We start from the raw sequence: 22,834 nt of genomic DNA, 5'->3' as shown, positions 1-22,834 counted from the left end.
TGTACGGAAAGGAGAACAATATCCTCCAAGCTCAGTTAAAATGTCATGGGAAACTGTGAAAAACACACACACATAGTGTTCTGTGTGTCCATTTTTCAGCGTTATGTATTTTTAGTTTTCTGCAGCCTGCAAGTCTTAATTCAAACCAAAGAAAAATATCAGTGGGCTGCATATGGTACACTCCTCAGCATCTTTAAACATATTTGAAATAAACAACATCATCCTTACAGCATTTCCGGAATTAAGCTATAGCTGCTCACATATATAGTGCCTCCAAATCAGGGAATGTTAAGGTACTTGGAAGAACCATGGCAGGGTACTTTTCTTATCCTTCTGCAGGCTCTTTGTCAGTTTTTTGCGGGTCCTTCCTCATCTCCCACACCTCTAATTGATGGAGTGTCCCAAAGTCCTTACCTTGGACATCTTTTCTTTTATGGTCTTTCATATTTACATCCACTCCTTAGACTGGGGTCCCCAACCTCTGGGCCACAGACTGGTACCAGTCTGTGGCCTATAATGAACCAGTCCACACAGCAGGGGGTAAGTGGTTTCATCTGTATTTACAGCTGCTCCCCATCACTCACGTTACCACTTGAGCTCCGCCTCCTGTCAGATCAGCGGCATTAGATTCTCATAGGAGCATGAACCCTACTGTGAACTGCATGTAAGGGATCTAGGTTGTGCACTCCTTGTGTGAATCTAATGCCTGATGATCTGAGGTGAAGCTGAGGGAGTGATGCTAGCACTGGGGAGTGGCTGTAAATACAGATTATCATTAGCAGAGAGGTTTGACTGCACAGAGACCATAATAAATCAGTTACTTGCAGACCCATATCAAAACGCTATCAGTGCAGTGAGTGGCAAGTGACAATTAAGGAGTAGTCTGAACATAAGCAACACACTTTGGGTATCACTGTCTCCCATCACCTCCAGATGGGACCATCTAGTTGCAGGAAAACACACCCAGGGCTCCCATTGATTCTGCATTATGGGGAGTTGTATAATTATTTCATTATATATTACAAGGTAATAATGATAGAAATAAAGTGCACAATAAGTGTAATGCACTTGAATCATTCCAAAACCATCTCCCACTCCCACCCCTGGTCCCTGGAAAAATTGTCTTCCATGAAACCAGTCCCCGGTATGAAAAAGTTTGGGGACCACTGCCCTAGACAATCTCATCCAGACCCATGTCTTTAACTATCTTCTACTAACTGATGACTCCCAAATTCATCTCACTAGTGTGAACCTCTTCCTTGAAATTTAAATTGACGTAACCAGCCACCTACTTGACATCTCCCCTTGGATATGTAAGAAGCAGCTCAAACTTAAAATGTGAACTATGTCCAGCAACCAATTTCTAAACTTGCTTTCCCATCTGAGTTCATGGTAACTTCATTTTTCTAGATGTTCTACCCCAAACCTCATTAGATCCTTTCTTTTTCTTACAACCTATATCAAATCATCAGTAAATCTCATTGACTTACCTAAAAATATATCAAAAATGTATCCATGTCTACTCACAACTGTGCCATTTGGTCCCACTGATCTCTCTGCTTTGCCCCCAACCTGCCCAAGTCTGTTCCCATCACAGTAATCAGTAATCATTTAAAATGTAAGTTAAAACTTGTCACTCTGATGTTCAAAACCTTCCAGTCACTCCTCTGTCAAAGTAAAAGCTATAGTCCTAACCCCTCACGTTATTTTCTCTCACCTCATTGCCTTTCTGGCTCTTCCAGACTCACTGGCTCCCTGGTGTTCCTAAGAAATATTCCCCATGTTAAGACCTTTGCTGTTCCTTCTGCCTGGAATGCTCATACCTCAGGCATCTGGAAGCCAGTCCCCTTATTTCCTTCAAGCTTTCTCCCAAATGTCCTGTCAAAAGTCACTTTCCCAGTGAGGTATTTTCTTACCAAGCTATTTCAATTCTGCCTCAATGCCTAGAAATTTTATATCTTCCTTTTCTTTGTATTTTTCTCTTCAGCCCGTATCACTGTCTAACATACTTTATGCTTAAGTTTATTTTAACTTATCTTGTATGCTGACTATGCTTGTTACCAGAATATATGCAACATGAAAGCAAAGATTTCCCTCTCTCTCTCTTTCCCTCTCTATTGTTTATACCCAGCTCCTAAAATAGAACTAGAATAAAATGAAAGGGGGCAGAAAGAATGAAGAAATACAAAGAAAGGAAGAAACAGAGAAACAAACAAAGCATGAATTAAAATTTTTCCTTCAGTACTTGAAAAGTAGCCCACTCTGGAGAAATGACTTTTTTTTTTTAAACATCTTTATTGGAGTATAATTGCTTTAAAATCGTGTGTTAGTTTCTGTTTTATGACAAAGTGAATCAGTTATACATATACATATATCCCCATATCTCTTCCCTCTTGTGTTGCCTCCCTCCCAAACTTCCTATCCCACCCCTCTAAGTGGTCACAAAGCACAGAGCTGATCTCCCTGTGCTATGTGGCTGCTTCCCACAAGCTATCTATTTTACATTGTAGTGTATATATGTCCATGCCACTCTCTCACTTTGTCCCAGCTTACCCTTCCCCCTCCCCATATCCTCACGTCTATTCTCTAGCAGGTCCATGTCTTTATTCCCATCTTGCCCCTAAGTTTTACAGGACTTTTTTTTTTTTTTTTAGAGTCCATATATATGTGTTAGCACACGGTATTTGTTTTTCTCTTTCTGACTTACTTCACTCTGTATGACAGACTCTAGGTCCATCCACCTCACTACAAATAATTCAATTTTGTTTCTCTTTAAGGCTGAGTAATACTCCATTGTATATATGTGCCACATCTTCTTTACCCATTCATTGGTTGATGGAAATTTAGGTTGCTTCCATGTCCTGGCTATTGTAAATAGAGCTGCAATGAACATTGTGGTACATGACTCTTTTTGAATTATGGTTTTCTCAGGGTATATGCCCAGTAGTGGGATTGCTGGGTCATATGGTAGTTATATTTTTAGTTATTTAAGGAACCTCCATACTGTTCTCCATAGTGGCTGTATCAATTTACATTACCACAAACAGTGCAAGAGTGTTCTCTTTTCTCCCCACCGTCTCCAGCATTTATTGTTTGTAGATTTTTGATGATGGCCATTCTGACCGGTGTGAGATGATATCACATTGTAGTTATTATTATTATTATTTTTGCAGTATGTGGGCCTCTCCCATTGCGGAGCACAGGCTCTGGACATGCAGGCTCAGTGGCCATGGCTCACGGGCCCAGCCGCTCTGTGGCATGTGGGATTCTCCCGGACTGGGACACGAACCTGCGTCCCCTGCATCGGCAGGTGGACTCCCAACTACTGTGCCACCAGGGAAGCCCCACATTGCAGTTTTGATTTGCATTTCTCTAATGATTAATAATGTTGAGCATCCTTTTATGTGCTTGTTGGCCATCTGTATGTCTTCTTTGGAGAAATGTCTATTTGGGTCTTCTGCCCATTTTTGGATTGGGTTGTTTGGTTTTTGATATTGAGGTGAATGAGCGGCTTGTAAATTTTGGAGATTAATCCTTTGTCAGTTGCTTCATTTGCAAATATTTTCTCTCAATCTGAGGGTTGTCTTTTTGTCTTATTTATGGTTTCCTTTGCTGTGCAAAAGCTTTAAGTTTCATTAGGTCTGATTTGTTTATTTTTGTTTTTATTTCCATTTCTCTAGGAGGTGGATCAAAAAGGATCTTGCTGTGATTTATGTCATAGAGTATTCTGCCTATGTTTCCCTCTAGGAATTTGATAGTTTCTGGCCTTATATTTAGGTATTTAATCCATTTTGAGTTCATTTTTGTGTATGGTGTTAGGGAATGTTCTAATTTCCTTCTTTTACATGTAGCTGTCCAGTTTTCCCAGCACCACTTATTGAAGAGGCTGCCTTTTCTCCACTGTATATTCTTGCTGCCTTTATCAAAGATAAGGTGGCAATATGTGAATGAGTTTATCTCTGGGCTTTCTATTTGGTTCCATTGATCTATATTTCTGTTTTTGTGCTTGTACCATGCTCTCTTGATCACTGTAGCTTTGTAGTATAGTTTGAACCCAGGGAGCCTGATTCTCCCAGCTCTGTTTTTGTTTCTCAAGATTGCCTTTGCTATTCGGGGTCTTTTGTGTTTCCATACAAATTGTGACATTTTTTGTTCTAGTTCTGTGAAAAATGCCAGTGGTAGTTTGGTAGGGATTACATTGAATCTGTAGACTGCTTTGGGTAGTAGAGTTATTTTCACAATGTTGATTCTTCCAATCCAAGAACATGGTTTATCTCTCCATCTGTTTGTATCATCTTTAATTTCTTTCATCAGTGTCCTATAATTTTCTGCATATGTCTTTTGTCTCCTAGGTAGGTTTATTCCTAGAAATATTATTCTTTTCATTGCAATGGTAAATGGGAGTGTTATTTTTATTTCACTTTCAGATTTTTCATCATTAGTGTATAGGAATGTAAGAGATTTCTGTGTAATAATTTTCTGTCCTGCTACTTTACCAAATTCATTGATTGGCTCTAGTAGTTTTCTGGTAGCATCTGTAGGATTCTCTATGTATAATATCATGTCATCTGCAAACAGTGACAGCTTTATTTCTTCTTTTCTGATTTGGATTCCTTTTATTTCTTTTTCTTCTCTGATTGCTGTGGCTAAAACTTCCAAAACTTTGTTGAATAATAGTAGTGAGAGTGGGCAACCTTGTCTTGTTTCTGATCTTAGTGGAAATGGTTTCAGTTTTTCAACATTGAGGACGATATTGGCTGTGGGTTTTTCATATATGGCCTTTATTATGTTGAGGTAAGTTTCCTCTATGCCTACTTTCTGGAGGGATTTTTATCATAAATCGGTGTTGAATTTTGTCGAAAGTTTTCTCTGCATCTATTGAGATGATCATATGGTTTTTCTCCTTCAATTTGTTAATATTGTGTATCACATTGATTGATTTGTGTTTTTCCTTGGATTTGTGTTGTATGGGACTCTCTGTACTTCCTGGACTTGATTAACTACTTCTTTTCCCATATTCGGGAAATTTTCAACTACAGTCTCTTCAAATATTTTCTCATTCCTTTGTTTTTTCTATTCTTCTTCTAGGACCCCTATCATTTGAATGTTGGTGCATTTAATGTTGTCCTGGAGGTCTCTGAGACTGTCCTCAATTCTTTTAATTCTTTTTTCTTTATTCTTCTCTGCAGTAGTTATTTCCACTATTTTTTCTTTCAGGTCACTTATCCGTTCCTCTGCCTAGTTATTCTGCCATTGATCCCTTCTAGAGAATTTTAAATTTCATTTATTGTGTTGTTCATCAATGTTTGTTTGCTCTTTAGTTCTTCTCAGTCCTTTTTAAACGTTTCTTGTATTTTTTCCATTCTATTTGCAAGATTTTGGATCATCTTTACTATCATTATTCTGAATTCTTTTTCAGGAAGACTGCCTATTTCCTTTTCCTTTGTTAGGTCTGGTGGGTTTTTACCTTGCTCCTTCATCTGCTGTGTGTTTCTGTGTCTTCTCATTTTGCCTGACTTACTATGTTTGGGGTCTCCTTTTCACAGTCTGCAGGTTCGTAGTTCCCATTGTTTTTGGTGTCTTCCCCCAGTGGCTAAGGTTGGTTCAGTGGGTTGTGTAGGCTTCCTGGTGGAGGGGACTAGTGCCTGTGTTCTGGTGGATGAGGCTGGGTCTTGTCTTTGTAGTGGGCAAGTCCAAGTCTGGTGGTGTGTTTTGGGGTGTCTGTTGCCATATTATGATTTTAGGCAGCCTCTCTTTTAATGGCTGTGGTTGTGTTCCTGTCTTGCTAGTTGTTTTACATAGGGTGTCCAATACTGTATCTTGCTGGTCGTTGAGTGGAGCTGGGTCTTGGCATTGAGAGGGAGATCTCTGGGATATTTTCACTGTTTTATATTACATGGTGCTGGGAGGTCTTTTGTGGACCAGTGTCCTGAACTTGGCTCTCCCACCTCAGAGCCACAGCCCTAACACCTGGCTGGAGTACCAAGAGCCAGTCATCCACCCAGCTCAGACTAAAAGGGAGAAAAAAAAGAAAGAAAGAAGGAAAGAAGAAGATAAATAAAATAAAATAGTTATTAAAATAAAAAAATAATTATTATTAAGAAAAAATTTTAAGGGTATTAAAAAAAATGGAAAGAAAGAAATAAGAGAGCAACCAAAGCAAAAAACAAATCCACCAATGATAACAAGCACTAAAAACGAACTAAAAAAAAAGAAAACCTGACAGAGAGAACCCTAGGACAAATGGTAGAAGCAAAGCTACACAGACAAAATCACACTCAGAAGCATGCACATACACATTCACGAAAAGAGAAAAAGGGAAAAAATATATATATATTGTCGCTCCCAAAGTCCACCTCCTCAATTTGGGACGATCCATTGTGTGTGTTCAGGTATTCCACAGGTGCAGGGTACATCAAGTTGATTGTGGAGATTTAATCTGCTGCTCCTGGGGCTACTGGGAGAGATTTCCCTTTCTCTTCTTTGTTTGCACAGCTCCTGGCGTTCAGCTTTGGATTTGGTCCTGCCTCTGCGTGTAGGTTGCTTGAGTGTGTTTCTTCCCCGCCCTGACAGGACGGGGTTAAAGGAGCAGCTGATTCAGGGGCTCTTGCTCACTCAGGCCGGGGGGAGGGAGGGGTACGGAATGCGCTCGGAGCCTGCAGCGGCAGAGGCCGGCATGACATTGCATCAGCCTGAGGTGCGCCATGTATTCTCCAGGGGAAGTTGTCCCTGCATCACGGGACCCTGGCAGTGTCAGGCTGCACAGGCTCCCAGGTGGGGAGGTGTTGATAGTGACCTGTGCTTGCACACAGGCTTCTTGTTGGCTGCAGCAGCAGCCTTAGTGTCTCATGCCCATCTCTGGGGTCCGCGCTGATAGCTGCGGCTTGCTCCCATCTCTGGAGCTCCTTTAAGCGGTGCTCTTAATCCCTTCTCCTCGCGCACCAGGAAACAAAGAGGCAAGAAAAATCTCTTGCCTCTTCGGCAGTTCCAGACTTTTTCCCGGACTCTCTCCCCACTAGCTGTGGCGCACTAGCCCCTTCAGGCTCTGTTCATACCGCCAACCCCAGTCCTCTCCCTCCGATCCGACCGAAGCCCGAGTTTCAGCTCCCAGCCCCCTCCCACCCCGGCGGGTGAGCAGACAAGCCTCTCGGGCTGGTGAGTGCTGGTCGGCACCGATCCTCTGTGCGGGAATCTCTCTGCTTTGCCCTCCACACCCCTGTTGCTGCATTCTCCTCCGTGGCTCCGAAGCTTCCCCCCTCTGCCACCTGCAGTCTCCACCAGAGAAGGGCCTTCCTAGTGTGTGGAAATCTTTCCTCCTTCACACCTCCCTCCCACTGGTGCAGGTCCTGTCCCTATTCTTTGCCTCTGTTTATTCTTTTTTCTTTTGCCTTACCCAGGTAAGTGAGGAGGTTCTTGCCTTTTGGGAGGTCTGAGGTCTTCTGCCAAGGTTCAGTAGGTGTTCTGTAGGAGTTGTTCCACATGTAGATGTATTTCTGATGTATTAGTGGGGAGGAGGGTGATCTCCACTCTTATGCTTCCACCATCCTGAAGCTCTTCTCCGGGAAATGACATTTTATTTTTAATTTGGGTGTAATTTTCTTCACTTTTGCTCTTTATGAGAATATGCATGCAGTTTTTAAATTACTCTATTAAATTTCGTTTTATTTGTTTCTCTACTTCCCTCCCTTTGTCTTTCTCTCATTTGTTTTTTATCTGCCTCTCACCAGCATCTCTCAAAATATCCAGTGAAAGATTTTGGAGAATGAGGAGGGGAAGGGGAAGTACAACATGGAAAATGGAGCCAGAGGAATGAGATTAGAATGACGTAGTAAACACACACACACACACACACACACACACACACACACAGACTGATTGGTTTTTTCCACTAAGGGAAGCCTCACTGGCAGTAAACCATATAATAAGTCCCAAGTGTCATGTTGTTCTATTTCTAAATCTAGTATAAAGTCACGGTTTAAAAAAGTATATTTTTAATAATCCCTAATGTTGAAAGCACTGGAGTCATTTGTTGTGTGTTGAAATGGAAACCACAAACTGATAGAAAAAGCAAAGAACCAATTCTTAACACCACTGTGTCCATTCAAGGGAGCTCAAAGAATGACATGATAGATGAATAAAAAAAAGGAGTGTGGAATTTATAATTATTAATGTGAATATTTAAAGTGTAGTCACCATTTGACAACATAAAATATTGATGTAAAAGTGGAGTAATTCAACTTCTAACCCTTAATCCAGAAAATCAAGTTCTTTTTTTTTTAATTTTCTTATATAAATTTTTAAAAATAGAAATATAATTGGCTTACAATATTAAAGGTGTTTCAGGTGTGCAACATAGTGATTCAATATTTTTATACATTACAAATGATCACCACTATGTCTAGTTACCATCTATCACTATATAGTTATTACAGTGTTATGGACTGTTTTCCCCATGTTGTACATTACATCCCTATAACTTATTTATTGTATTTATTTATTTATTTAACATCTTTATTGGAGTATAATTGCTTTTCAATGGTGTGTTAGTTTCTGCTGTATAACAAAGTGAATCAGCTATACATATACATATATCCCCATATCTCTTCCCTCTTGCATCTCCCTCCCTCCCACTCTCCCTATCCCACTCCTCTAGGTGGTCACAAAGCACTGAGCTGATCTCCCTGTGCTATGCGGCTGTTTCCCACTAGCTATCAGTTTTATATTTGGTAGTGTATATATGTCCATGCCACTCTCTCACTTTGTCCCAGTTTACCTTTCCCCCACTCCATGGTCCTCAAGTCCATTCTCTAGTAGGTGTGTGTCTTTCTTCCCATCCTGCCCCAAGGTTCTTCATGACCATTTTTTTTATTTTTTAGATTCCATATATATATGTGTTAGCATACGGTATTTGTTTTTCTCTTTCTGATTTACTTCACTCTGTATGACAGACTCTAGGTCCATCCACCTCACTACAAATAACTCAATTTCATCTCTTTTTATGGCTGATTAATATTCCATTGTATATATGTGCTGCATCTTCTTTATCCATTCATCTGTCAATGGACACTTAGGTTGCTTTCATGTCCTGGCTATTGTAAATAGAGCTGCAATGAACATTGTGGTACATGACTCTTTTTGAATTATGGTTTTCTCAGGGTATATGCCCAGTAGTGGGATTGCTGGGTCATATGGTAGTTCTATTCTTAGTTTCAGAAAACCAAGTTCTTTACTATTATCTCCCTTAGTCCTATGTTTTGAAGACTTATCTGGGTAAATTGCTCCAAATAAATACAAGCTCTTTCAAGTTTATAGAATAGGTAGTATAAAGTTAGTGAGTAAAAAAAAAAATTGTTAGAAAGAATATTCCTTTTTTTTCTTCAAAATGTGCAGTGCATATATTGCATTAACAATATATCTAGCTATTGTTCATCAGTAAATTAGCTTACAAGGAACTATTATTTATCAGTGTGTGGCCATTAAACTCATACTATAGTATATAATTGCATAAAAGTTGTAGTAAATGCTCTAAAGTGTTCCTCTGTCAAGGTAAGTGTTCATCACAAATATGGACAAAATATGTTCTTGGCTATTCCCAACTCCAATGGTTGGTTTATCCCAGAAATATTTGCATTTTGCAGACTGGAAAAGTTAAAAGATACTGATTTCGAATAGTGTTTTTAATACATAAAATAATGCATAGCATTATATAGGAAATGCATTATATTGAAATAGTATCAAAATTTTAAGAAAATATTTGTGATAAATAATGTTTCTTTATTTAAACATCAAGTAAAAAACAGGATCTAGCACTTGGTCTTATAAACACCATAATTTCAAAATGGTGATGATAATAAAATTTCTAGATACCTACAATACATGAAAATATGGCCTTATGAAAATACCTGTGATTTCTATTGGGGACAAAGTCATAGATATTGTTTACAATAATGTGGTTGGTTTCCTAAATTCATAAAAGAAGGAAATGCTGAAATTTGAATTACAGTTCAATAAAAATAAAAATGTATTTTTTTCCCACTAAATTTACAACTCCCCTTGAATTCTAATATCTCTTTAGGGTGAGTGGTCCTGATGTAAGGGTGCCTGGTTTAGCACCACTCCTGCGTGGTTTTAGTGCATCAAAATAGGGTTTTTTGAGCCTGTCAAATCACACTTATATTTTTCTTTTCCTCCTTGAGAATTGATGTTTGGATTAAAAAATATATATCCCTTTTGTAAATATTAACTGTTATCTTTATCTGTGATAGATATTCACCTATCTCAGGGTAGCACATCCATAAATATACTCATGTTTCTTTCCGTATTTCCCCTCATATCCTCACTAAAAATGTTAGTCTCCTGTGCATCCTCCAAATTAGTTAGCAGGAAGCATTTGCTTAAATAAAATTCTCATTTGTGATGCTTAATCAAAAGTGGAATGTTTCCCCCCAGCTTTTTCCAACTTGACACAAGAAATAGCTTAAAGTATTTTCAATGAGACTCATTAGGTGGCTGCTGATTAGTTGCGGGCTGCTTGTTTGGGGTGATTGATGTTCGCTTCTGGAGTGCCAGGAGAGGGAGCTTTGCCAAATTTAGAAATCGTCCCATCCTCATAACGATCTGTAGTTTTGAACAGAAAAAAAAAAATGAGTCTTTGGGTGTTTAAATGGGTTTGCTCTTGGCAAAATATATCTCAAAAGGCTTCCTGGAGATCCTATAATTCTTAAAAATTAAACATGATGACTTCAATATCTCAAATTGTATTAGAACTTTCAGAGTGTTTTTGCTTTCAATGAAAACTAATCTCTTGGCAAAATATGTATGGGCTTAAAGCAAACCTGGGATGTGTATTTGCTACATTGAGATCTTCAGGACCCAACGCAGATTCTAGGTCATTAACACAGGGTTTATTTGGATCACAAAGAAATACCCCAGAATTAGAAAGCTAGTGTATCTTCTTAATTTTACCTCTGATAGTCTGCAGGGCTTGTCACTTAATTATAAGGGTCTTATATTTCTTTGATTGTAAAATGCTCCTTAAAAGGTCTGATACTAACTCAATTTTCTTTAGGCAGCTCATTGAGAAATAAAAAGGGAGAGGATTTTCAGCACATACATCAGGGAAAGATGGAAGTTGAAATCGAATGAATACTCTACAACATTTAATTTTAAGTCATTCACGTCCTGAACACCAAGAGTATACAAAGTTCTAATTGGTACTTCGGGATATAACTTAAATATGTCACAGATATCTTTCCAATTTATTTATCTAGGATTGGGTCCATTTAAAATATTTAATGCTTATGGTCACCCTCATTCATTCAAAATATACTTACTGAGCACCTACAATGTCATGGCATTATGCCAGGTAAGCCAAACATAAAAATGGCTAAATCATGGGCCTTACTTGCTCTTTCTATTTTAAGGTAGTTCCCTTCCATCTCTAAATGTTATATCCTTCTTCCTTGGAATCAGATAGGAACTACTGAAGAAAATTAAAAATACTCTTAGTATTTCTACATTGTTTATTTCATAAGCTAATATTAAAGAAGTAAGCTTAAGAAATTATTTCTCATTTTTATAGAATGTTATAGAATTTTTATAGAATAGGATCAGTATTGGTGTAAGTCAGAGACTGAAAGAAAAAATATTTTACCTACTAGAACACTTTATACTAAAAAGTTCTTTCTCAGTGTGTTAGCATTTTTCCACCGCAGTCACTGGTAACTTCTACTTTCTGAAGGAGGAAACTATCAAGCAGGAAAATGAGTCAAAATTTTAATAAATTCAGTTCTTATAAGGAGTTTGCCAATGAGGGCAAAAACCTTGAGAGGAATACTGTACTATTGAAAGTTGGTATACTGCTGCTTTATTTAATCATGCTTCGCTTTGAGTTATTTCTTATCAAGAGAGTTAATTAACAATTACAGTATTTAATTCAGCCTTAAAAAGAGTCATTAGCCCACTCATCCAAGAAAGACCGACACACTGTTCTTTACTGTGTATGAATTCTTGTTTATACCACACAATGATACTCTCCCTTCTCTAACAGGCTAAAACACTGTGAAAGGAATTATGGGTGAAAATGATTTTGGAAATGCTTAGAATGGATCCCAGACATATAGACCAAAAAAGAAAAATAAAAGAGGAAAGGGAGAAGCAGAAGACTAGGTCATGGGAAAGAAATGATGGAAATAAAATAGGAATACATGGAAGGCATGATAATTGGAGAAAAGTATTGCAAAAAACAAAAACCAAAACGAAAAACAACTACTATTAAATTTTTCAAAGTGTCTGGAATTAAGTAGTAAAACAAATGATGGAGCTTGAACAAAATTAATTTGGGCTCTGTTGACTCTTACAGACTTAAAGAAGTCTTATAGGACTGGAAGAAATTAAGGCGATCAAAGTTTAGGAGAAACAATTTTTTAGTGCCCCTTTTATGAAAAGGTATTTGAGGAAACCATTTTTTTAAACTAGATTAAAAAAAATATAGCAGTCACAGTGCTTTGAGAATAAAAGACCATTAAGAGGGTGAGAAAGCAGTGGGGGGGACAAAAGAACCTGTGTCTCAGTAGCTTTTGAAAGTTGAATTATTTCAGGGAAACGAGTCTAAATGAAGTTCACTTCCAACTTCATTATGAAAAAAAGAGAGAGTAGGTATGGGTTTGAGGAGGCTCTGAAAATACTGTGTGCTTTAAAATGAATTCAGTTTCAGTTAACATTGGGCCACTATAAAAAAGTGATTAATTTGTTACTTGTGTAGGATCTTAATTTTTAAGTTAAAGGAATGCAAACTCCATTTATCAAATCATCGGCTGTGAAAGTATATATGTGACATGTTTTACATTGATACAACCTACATTTCACAGTTTTACTCCATTGTTTTCCTGCTCCTTGTTTACTTCTATTCCCTCCTATAATTTTTAGAACTAAAAAAAAAGTCTCCTGTAAACACACACACACACAGAGTTCTCTGTCAAAGGGTTTCTCAAGTACAAAGGGAAAGAAAATATGACAGAGAGCATATTAAACTTAACTTAGATCCATTAGAAAATTTCCATTAATTTTTCAGGGTCATTTCATCAGCTTTCCCACAAGCACTTCTGGGTGCTGGCCCTGTAGAGTGGCCATTATTTTGAGTGTATCAGTCTCCTACAATATTTTGTTCTCCTTTTATGTATTATGTAATGAACATGAAATGGATTAAGCACACAGAACTTTATCAGCTGGGAGGGGGAATTTTAATTACTTCTCCCAGAAAAGAAATCCAACTGGGTGCATTTTCAGGGACAGTCACTGGTGTCCTAGTCTGGGATTCTATAAAGAAGTGACACAGATGATCCACAAGCCAGCTTTCTCAGAGCTCTGTCTCCCGGGGATCTGCTTGAGCCAGCAACTTGCCTTGCCCTCTTGGACAGTCCCATTTCTAAAGGAATGGCATCTAAACTAAGTCAAGTTGGTGTCCTGTCAATCTCAAGGATTGGGGAGGTTATTAGCATAGTTGCTGCTTTGGGTAAGGTTGCCAAGAATTTCGTGTGCTTACTTTTGATCATATCACATATATTAGGCTTAAATCCATGTTTTCTATGGATTTGAACATTAAGACCAAAGGCTTATTTAAGGGAGTGGGTTTCTGGCTAGAGAGTAATTTCTAGGCCAATTTACTCATTATCCAAGTACAGGGAAGTTAGAAGTTCATCTTGTTTGATGTGAACATTTTTACATCATCCCTGGAATGAGTCTTTTCACTTAGGCTCAACATTGAAGCTCAAACAAGCAACAACTGACGCAAATTCTAAACCAAGAATGTTCTTATGTGCAGTGGACAAGAAACATGAGAAGTTTACCCCACTCCTTGCTTGCTCAGTCTTCACTGAGGGAAACTTTCCTCTGACACAAAAAGCTGTCTGTTTCTTTTCAAAATCAATTTCCCTCAGTGTCTTTCCCACCCTCATATTTATAATTACATCTGGTTCATTAAGACATGGAAATAAATAGAGGGTGTGTTGTTTTTCTCAGGAGGAAGGCAGCTCCGTGAGATGTGTAAACACTGTTCTCTCTTTGTTCCCACCCTTGCCTTGCGGTGAGGTTCTGATAGTTAACACCTCTTTTGTAGTACTCAGCTTCTCCACTCGTAATTTGGCCTCCATCCCTATAAATCGTAACTCCTAAGATGAAACATAAAATAAGGTCTGTGGAGTTCTGATCTATGAAGGAAAGCATTCTATAGAGGGATACATTCTATATAGCAGGGATGCAGGGTGAGCAGATATTTGAGAAGATGTCTATGTATTTTGTTAATTTCAAACGTGGTTTTCCAGTGGAATAAGGACACCCATAAGCTGTCTTGCAATCCAAGAACTGTTGGACAACAGTCACTCAACAATTCACAGAAATATTAGGCCTATTATTTGATGATTGTGGGAGTGAATGGACGAATGGCCTCAGTCAAAGTCTGAGCTCAGGAGGAAGTTTGAGGTGGCCTGAGGACTTTCTCTGCCAACCCATCCTGAGATAGATGATCCAGAGAGAAACAGAGACTGAAGGAGACAAAGGCAGAAGAAGATGGAGAGATCCCCTCCCCTCAACTCTGGGCAGCTAGGAACTAGGTGTCACAAAACGCACATCATTCATACAGTTCTGAGCCTTTGTAGCTGTGAGGACAGATTTCAGCAATTTTCAGCTCTTAGCAACACACATCCTGGAGGAGGGCAGGCCTAAGGTAACATTAATTTTATTCCCACCTTAGCTGTCCTGTGACCCAGGCTGAACACGATCTAAGAAATGCGAGTTCATCACGTTTATAACACAGCTGTGCATAAAATGGGGCCAAGGCTTCACACATCCCAGTCCCAGCCTCTCTCTTTGGAGGTCTTTTCTCCTGTTCTCATATCTTCACCTTTGGTCCCACCCCCTACTCCCCTGAGCCATCTCAACCACAGCAGGACCACGTCTTCCCACACGGAAGACCTTTTGTCCAGTGGAAGAATGCTGCATATGCCATGACTTTGCTTTTTTGTTCAGAGATGTGGAGATATAAGGTGACATAGCTTTCTTGAATTGAATTGTACAAGAGGGTGGATACTTTCAGAGACATGTTACCCAAGACAGACTCTTTTTAATAGACAAGAGAGGAGGAGAGTATTTGGACTATGCTACAAAATGTATAGCATGACCTTGCTTGTGAGTCAAGGACAGTGGGCTCCGGGGGGGTGGGGGGGCGTGTGGGGGGCAGTGGGCAGTGTTGGAAGGAGGTTACGGCTCCCTCAGCCTTTATAATACAGACCAGACTTGAATCCACACAGCATCGTGGCAGCAGTCATTGTGGTTTTGTTTTGCTCTCCAGCCATTTCTGATTTTCACAGGGAAGAAGTGTTTCTTTGATGGGTGGGGCCTTCCTCTTTTCCGAATCTTGGGCCATGTATTGCTCATCAAATAGTTGAAGAGATGGAAATGTTTAGATTTTGCTCAGTTTTCATCAAAGAGTTGAAGCTATCCAAAACCTGAAAAAGCCTCCTTGTTCTTACAAAATGGGTTTGTTTCAGGAAGAGCTGGGAATTTTCAGCAAAGGGTGAGTAAAAGGTGACATATTAAGGGGCCTTCTTCTTTTTGAGCTTTCCTCTCCCCAGATCCAAAGTTTCCATCACAAAAACCAGTCTTTTATTAAGTCAGATATTTTCAGAAATATTCTCAGTGTGATCCTAGTGTATGCCTTGGGTAACAGGTAACAAGGTACAAAGTCAAATCTCTTTGTCCTTCTCTTTTGCATCCTGATATTTAAATAGGTAAAGAGGCTATAGGAACTCTTCAGCAAAATTTATGGAGATCCTGTACAAAGATAAGAAAGGTACAAATAGGATGTCTGGTTTGCACAGTTTCTAAAAACCCTTATTTAAAGAATACTATATTCTAAATCAGGGTAATACATTCTGGGTTATTTGAAGATTGAAACACTGATGGAGCCATGATATCACATAAATTTCTATCCTGAGACTCATTCACTTCTTGGCCTTTTGAATCATTTTGTCATACAATTCCTGCTACTCTCTCAGGGAATAGGAAGGAGTAGGTACAGAAAGGGAGATGGCATACTTGAAAAAAGCAAATTCCACAAAGTCAGCAGAAAGGAAGTGTCTACAGTGGGATTGGGAGAATGGAGAATTCAACAATGATGAATATGGGATCGTGAGCCTCTAATAAAAAAAAAACAATTAAGCTGGAAATAAAATTGCAGTATAAGTGTTTTTCCAGAAATCTTTAATAGAAGACTAGAAAGTAAGAGTCATAGTGGGTAGAGGAGTTTGACAAAAAGAACTGGGAGAGCAAGAGAGCCTTCAAGGCTATCTTTGCTCACTTAGCTCTGCAGGGCCCTGGGAAGTTGGCAAGTACAGACTAATCGCTTGTTTGAACAGAAAAGGTTTTCCTGCTTCAGAGCCCTCTTTTTCCTAGCCCCAACTCAATTTCTGAAAAAAATCAGTATCACATTTAGTAGTTCTGTTAGTTATTACAAAAGCTGTGTTCATTGCACTGATTTAGACCAAAGTTATCAGACCCCGTCCAAAATTTCCTGGTGAAGAAACAAAGTCCTGTGACTTTAGATATACAATTAAGGGAAAATGAAGATATGGTAACAAAAGTGGTTCAAAATCCAATTCAAGTCCTTTAAAGGCCCTCAGGGTTTAGCAAGATGGTGTAGCCTTACAAAATGCAAAAATCAAGACTTTTTTTTTTTTTTTTTCTTCTCACTTCAACCAGAACTGTGGCTATTCTAAAATGGGAAATCATTGTTTGGTAAGAAGTTATTTTCTTTGCCATGAAATCAAGTCAAGTGAAATTACAGTTCTGTATAAGGAATGGAATCCCTCTAACACACGTGATGCTGGTTTTGTATGTTGTATACCCCAAATATTTGAGTAACTTCATTCATGGGCTCCTGACTAGGTATGCTGCTATTTGCTAAAGTATGGCAACATTAAGTTGGAATATTTTAACTGGAACTATGAGAACAAGAAAATGTCTGGCAGGTAAATGCACTTCTTTTTCTCTTCATTGAGAAAAGGAAGGGGGGTTTGAGAGGGGAAAGGTAACCCTGATGCTCGCCACACTAAGAAACTTGAGTAGGAGCTCAATGTCTGATTACACCTGCAATCATGATGCCTTTGTCAATGTACCGCTGAAAGGGCCATGTTTGAAGGTGATGACTCTGAAGATCAAAGTCAAAAGGTATGGGCATCAGTCTACATTTTTAGCCGATAAAACACTGGAGTTCTATTTATGTATTACAAGCACTGCCAAATTTCTTACTATCCAACAATTCTCCTCAATAACATGTGGTAGAAGAGTTGTGAAAATCAATGGTACAAAATAGTTCACCCTTGACCTTGGTAAATTAAATGGATGCAGACCCATATTCAGGAGGCCCATAATTTATTCCTGTGGGCAAGCACATTCATGCCCACCTATTTTTTTATGCATCTGGTAAAGAGTATTGAATATCTGAAACCTTAGTCAGATGAAAAAATTGTGTGGGGGGTGGAGGAGGCTGCAGGATAATAATCCTAAGGGCTAATGAGGCAAATAAGATTAGTTCTTGCCCTGAAGGCTAGTAGTAGAGATTCTGTATTAGTTTGCTAGGGATGCCATAATAAAAGATCACGGGCTAGGTGGCTTAAACAATGACTATTCATTTTCTCTTGGTTCTGGCGGCTGGAAGTCTGAGATCAAGAGTTGCAGGTTTGGTTTCTTCTGAGGCCTTTTTCCTTGGCTTACAGATGACCATCTTCTCACTGTGTCCTCACATGATCTACATGATCTTTGCTCTGTTCGTGACCACATTTCCGGTGTCTCTCTGGGTGTCCAAATTTCCTCTTCTTATGAAGACACTAATAAGATTGGATTAGAGCCCACCCTAATGGTCTCACTTTAACTGAATCACCTCTTTGGGACTTTATCTCCAAATACTTCACATTTTGAAAAACAGAAGTTTAGGACTTCAACATATGAATTTACTGAGGTGACACAATTCAGCCCACTATAGATATTTAGACAGATAAACATAAAAGTGCAACATAATATTAGTGGCAAAATAATACAAAACTGAATGGGGGATTGGAAAAAATGTCAGTTCTATCAAATGGCCTCAGAAAGGAGGTAAATTTTAGATCAACTCATGAAGACTGTCCAAGCAAGGGATGGATGGTAGGTGGGTGGTATATGGAGTTGAAGAGAAGAAAGGACATTTGGGGAAAGCATTGTAAGCACAAGAGGATGTATAAATACAGGCATGGAGTTAGGAAACTGGATTTTACAGAAGAAGGTCAGTCAAAGGGGGCAAGAGACAAGTTTGAATGATAAGCAAGTGTCAGATCACCCCAAGACTTAGACACTAATGCCTTACAGTCATGACAGCACATTCTGGAATTAGTCAGACATAAGTCCAAACTCTGGCTCTTCCTCTTCCAAGTATTACCTTGTTCACATTACTTAATTATTTTTCCTTCCATTTGTTTATCTATAACACACTATCTCTATGGAATAATCAATCAATCAATCAATCAGTCATCCCAGTATCAGGATCCTTTGTGCTTAGCTCAGTGTTTTGCACATAGTAGCTCTTGAAGACCCATTAACTACCATTATTCTTCTGCATTTAAAGAGTTGGGACTTTATTCTGCAGGATATTTGGAGACAATGAATATTTTTAAGTAGAGAGGTAGTATCATCCAATCTTAAAAATCATTCTGGTAACTGTAGATCATGGATCAATAAGGTGAAAGGCTGGAAGGGAGTAAAAGTATCAGTTTGGAATTTCTTGCAATATCCATGTAAGTGACCAAAGAACATAATCATAGGAAATTCAAATGAAGAAGAAAAAGAAATAGACTTGAAAAATATGTGAACAACTTGATAGAATTTGATCAGGGGTTTAAAAGCAACAGAAATTTAGGATGATTTCCAGATTCTTGGTTCTGAGAACTAGGTGATCCATCACTTGGGAGAGAATAAAACACAAGAACCAGGTTTGGAGAGAAAGCTTATGAATTCAATTTTGGGAATGTTTATCCACCATACCACTCATGATGACTTCCATCCTTTCTTTCCAAGCTTCATTTCCCTATGATCCATTGTAGTCTTTCACTACAGTCTTTCTTTGAAAATTCCCTCAACAGCTTTGTCATTCTTCCACCTATCAACTCACATAAGAAAACACCAGCCATAGTTAAAAATGCATCCTCAGAGTAGAAAGTGGCTTTAAAAATGTCCACAACTGTGATGAATGGTCTTGCTTCAAAATTACAACTACAATCTGTAGTATTGCCCGGAAATCCTACTTTATTTTCCTTGTCAACTTGCCTTCCATGACTATTTCAATCATTCCTTTTTGCTCAAACACATCTTCTCCAATCCTCACTTTCAGCTGATAAAACTTGTTTGATGTTTTACCTAGAAGTTGGAAGCAATCAGAAGCCAGGGTCCTCATCTTCCCACCACAAAATCCATTCTATCTGTATCTGTCACCATAGATTCTGCCTTTCCTCCGATCACAACGAACAAGGTGTCTCTGCTCCCTCTGAGACCAACTCCTTCACTTGTGCACTGTATTCCCATCCCCTCTTAAATATGCAAAGCCTTTGCTCTTGCATTGAATCCTGCTTTCTTCTTTAATTTCTTCTATTGGATGATTTCCATCAGTGGACAGACAGGATGTAATGCCTCATCTTTAAAAAGCAGCCTGTCTCTTGACACCAGGTTTTCCTTTCAGCTTCCACCTATTTCCCTGATCCACTTTATGGCAAAACTTCCTGGAAGAAATGTGACCTTCTGTCTCCTCCTTTCTTTCCTAACTTACTGGATGCTCCTTTCCTTCAGTTGACTGCTCTTCCCTTCAGTCCTCAGACCTCCTCTCTTCAATTCTACACCCTCTTCCTTATGTGACTCCATCCAATCTCATTTTTTAAAGCAATATCTTTCTTCTGATAAAGCTCTACTTCCAGCCTCTTTTTTGAGTTTCTGACTTGTATACCCAGTTCTTCACTCAATATCCTAAACTCAGCAGATACAAACCAGAATTCCGGACATCCTCCCACTCTACATTCAGCTCCTTCATTCACCCAGACCCTCAGGCAATTTCAGAGTCATTCTTGACTCTTTGCTTTCTCTCATAACCTATGCCCAAATCCACCAACAAGTCCAAATCCACCAACAATTCCTAATCATGTTGTCTTCAGGGTGTATCTCAAAATGCATCACTAGACATGAAGCTGATAATAGAATTATTAATGGTAGCTTACTATTGTCTAATTATTGGTGACCGTCTCCTACAACAAAACAAATAAACAAACAAATTTGCGTGTGTTCTGCTATACAATTGGAGTAGGTATGTAAAAAAGATAATACCTTTATCCTTATTGTTCTGTCATTATGAAGCTCTGCTTTTGCAATTCAAACAATCTATTCTCCGTACTCAAAAAAGTCACTGCCACTTAAAATAGATGTATTCTAACAGTGGAAATGTTTTTTAAAAAAGGAAAAAAATGAAGGGGATTTAGTATGTTTATCATTATTAGTCAATGAATGCAATAATCCTAAACTTACTGTTTTTGACAATGATATTTCAGGAAAAGGGATATGTAATAATCTTGCACTCATAGAACTGAAATCCCCCAGTTTTCACTTTTTTCCTAGATAAATGCTGATTTCATTGTACATGTTAAACCACAGTATAGGGATAAGCAAATTCAGAAGTCCGACTCTTTATTTCTATATGAATGTTCTGTTTGAAATCTCTGAACAACATTTTGGCAAAAGATAACATTTTCTTTCTGGCCCTTATAAAGCAAAGGTTAATTATATTCACATACTATAGAATCAGTGTTTTCCACACAAAATTACTTTAAAAAATATGAACAATTTCCTTTGACAACCACATCTTTTCTTAGGCTAAAGGCATACATTTTACTAACAAAAAAAACTCCTGAAACTTTTCTTTAAAACAGTAATAGCAAACAGAAAGGGTCAATTTAAATCATACTTCAGTCAGCACTGGTGATTATTGTGTTGTTTCCAATGTTGCTACAATAGCAGAAACCATGTCTTACTGGTGTGGTGTTCATATTTTCTCTTTTAGAGGCTGAAGGGTTAGTTGTTTCTCTTATCATTAAAAACTATTTTTGACATGACAGCTGAAATAATTAAGAAGAATGATTTGTGCATCCAAGGAGTAAAACAAATTATTTTGTCTAAAATTTGTTATATGGAAAATGTTCATATCATACCAAGATACACTGTCAGCCTGGAGATTAGCTGATCAAGATGGTGCCAGACTTAAAATTATTAGTAGTTCGGAGGCAGAACATGTGAGATGCTTCAGCAATGGAGAAATTACAAGGAGACACCTGAATATTGAGGTAAGAAATTAAAGAAAAAAAACCCCAGTAATGATGATGTACTAGATGTATTTTCCCTGTTCTCTTCATCCTTGAGGGTATTTCAATGATTGGATATGGAAGGAAATCACAAATTACATTTATAATTGAGAAATTGTAATTCAATGATGAGCCCATGAATGTATTATGTTCCTTTTTCATACCAAGGCATTTCTTTAGTTTTTGTGTTATTATGTTTTAATTCAAAAGTGTAGTCTTTTTTAATATAACATGCAAACAGTTAGGTAGTAGAAGATGCACAGGGGTGACTTGGAATTTGAAAAAAAAAGAGATAATATATGAATGTTTTGGATCCTATGGGACAAAAAAGCATTTGGACACATAGTTTCAAAGGGAGCCAGGATATCTGTCTGTTCTTGGCAACCAGGTGCAGAATAATAATCCAGAGCACAATCTAAGCAACGGTGGACATTAGAGCCCCAGGCAACCAATATACCTACTTATATAGAGCAACGATGTTTTCAAGTTAGTGGGATGGCCAAAGGAGAGGGAAGAGACCTTTCCCAGCTGAGGGATTCTAGTGGGAAACTGTTTTAAGTAAAAGTGACTGTCAACTGGTGTTACTTTCTGATGAAGAAAAGAATTGGCTTTATAGCAGCACTGGCATCTCTTACCATCTCCCGTGCTTTGATAAATCTACACCACCAGGTGAAATAATCTTGTTGTTCTCTGATGACACGATCTTGTGCTCTCTTTCCCTCTTCCTTTCTCTCTCTTATCTCTTTCCCCTTCCCTTGCTCCCTTCTCTCCCTTCTTTCCTCTCTCCATTTATCTATCTAATCATAATTTAAATTTCAAAGTGTACAGTGGACGTCAAGATAACTAACCCCAAATATTGGGGGAGTGATCTTATCAATGTTCTTCAGAAGATAGCTATCCTAGCTACTCCCAAAAGCCTTCTCTCCAAGAAAGGCTTCAATTACACTTGGCTGCCTGCTGATTTTTATACCTGCTTCTTAAAGGATTCTGGGTGACAAAAGGAAGGAGGAAATGGTGGGATTTTTTTTTTAATCTAATAAATCGACTTTAAAAGAATTTATTTCAACCTGCCAAGTTTCTAAGAAAGATGGGGTAACATTTTATAGTAGGCAACAAATTATATTATTTCCCTGGTGTCGCTTGTGATAGTCACATTACTTCCCAGCAACTCTCCAGGTATTCACGTAGCTGTGAATTGGAATTCCATAGCAGCTTAGACACTCTATTATAATTTATAGTAATATGAATTAATATCCATTTACTGTGACATGTTAATGAGAAAATACATGTGGCAGCTCCCTGTATTCTCTTACTTTAGGGAACAAAGAAAACCTTGCACAAAGTACCATCTATATTCCTTGATTATTCACAATGAAAATTTACTGAACTGTCATTTTACAGGCAAATAA

This window comes from Monodon monoceros, unplaced genomic scaffold, assembly GCF_005190385.1.
Source record: "Monodon monoceros isolate NGI ecotype Baffin Bay Population unplaced genomic scaffold, NGI_Narwhal_1 Super_Scaffold_20, whole genome shotgun sequence".
NCBI lineage: Eukaryota > Metazoa > Chordata > Mammalia > Artiodactyla > Monodontidae > Monodon > Monodon monoceros.
This window is presented reverse-complemented; position numbering follows the sequence as displayed.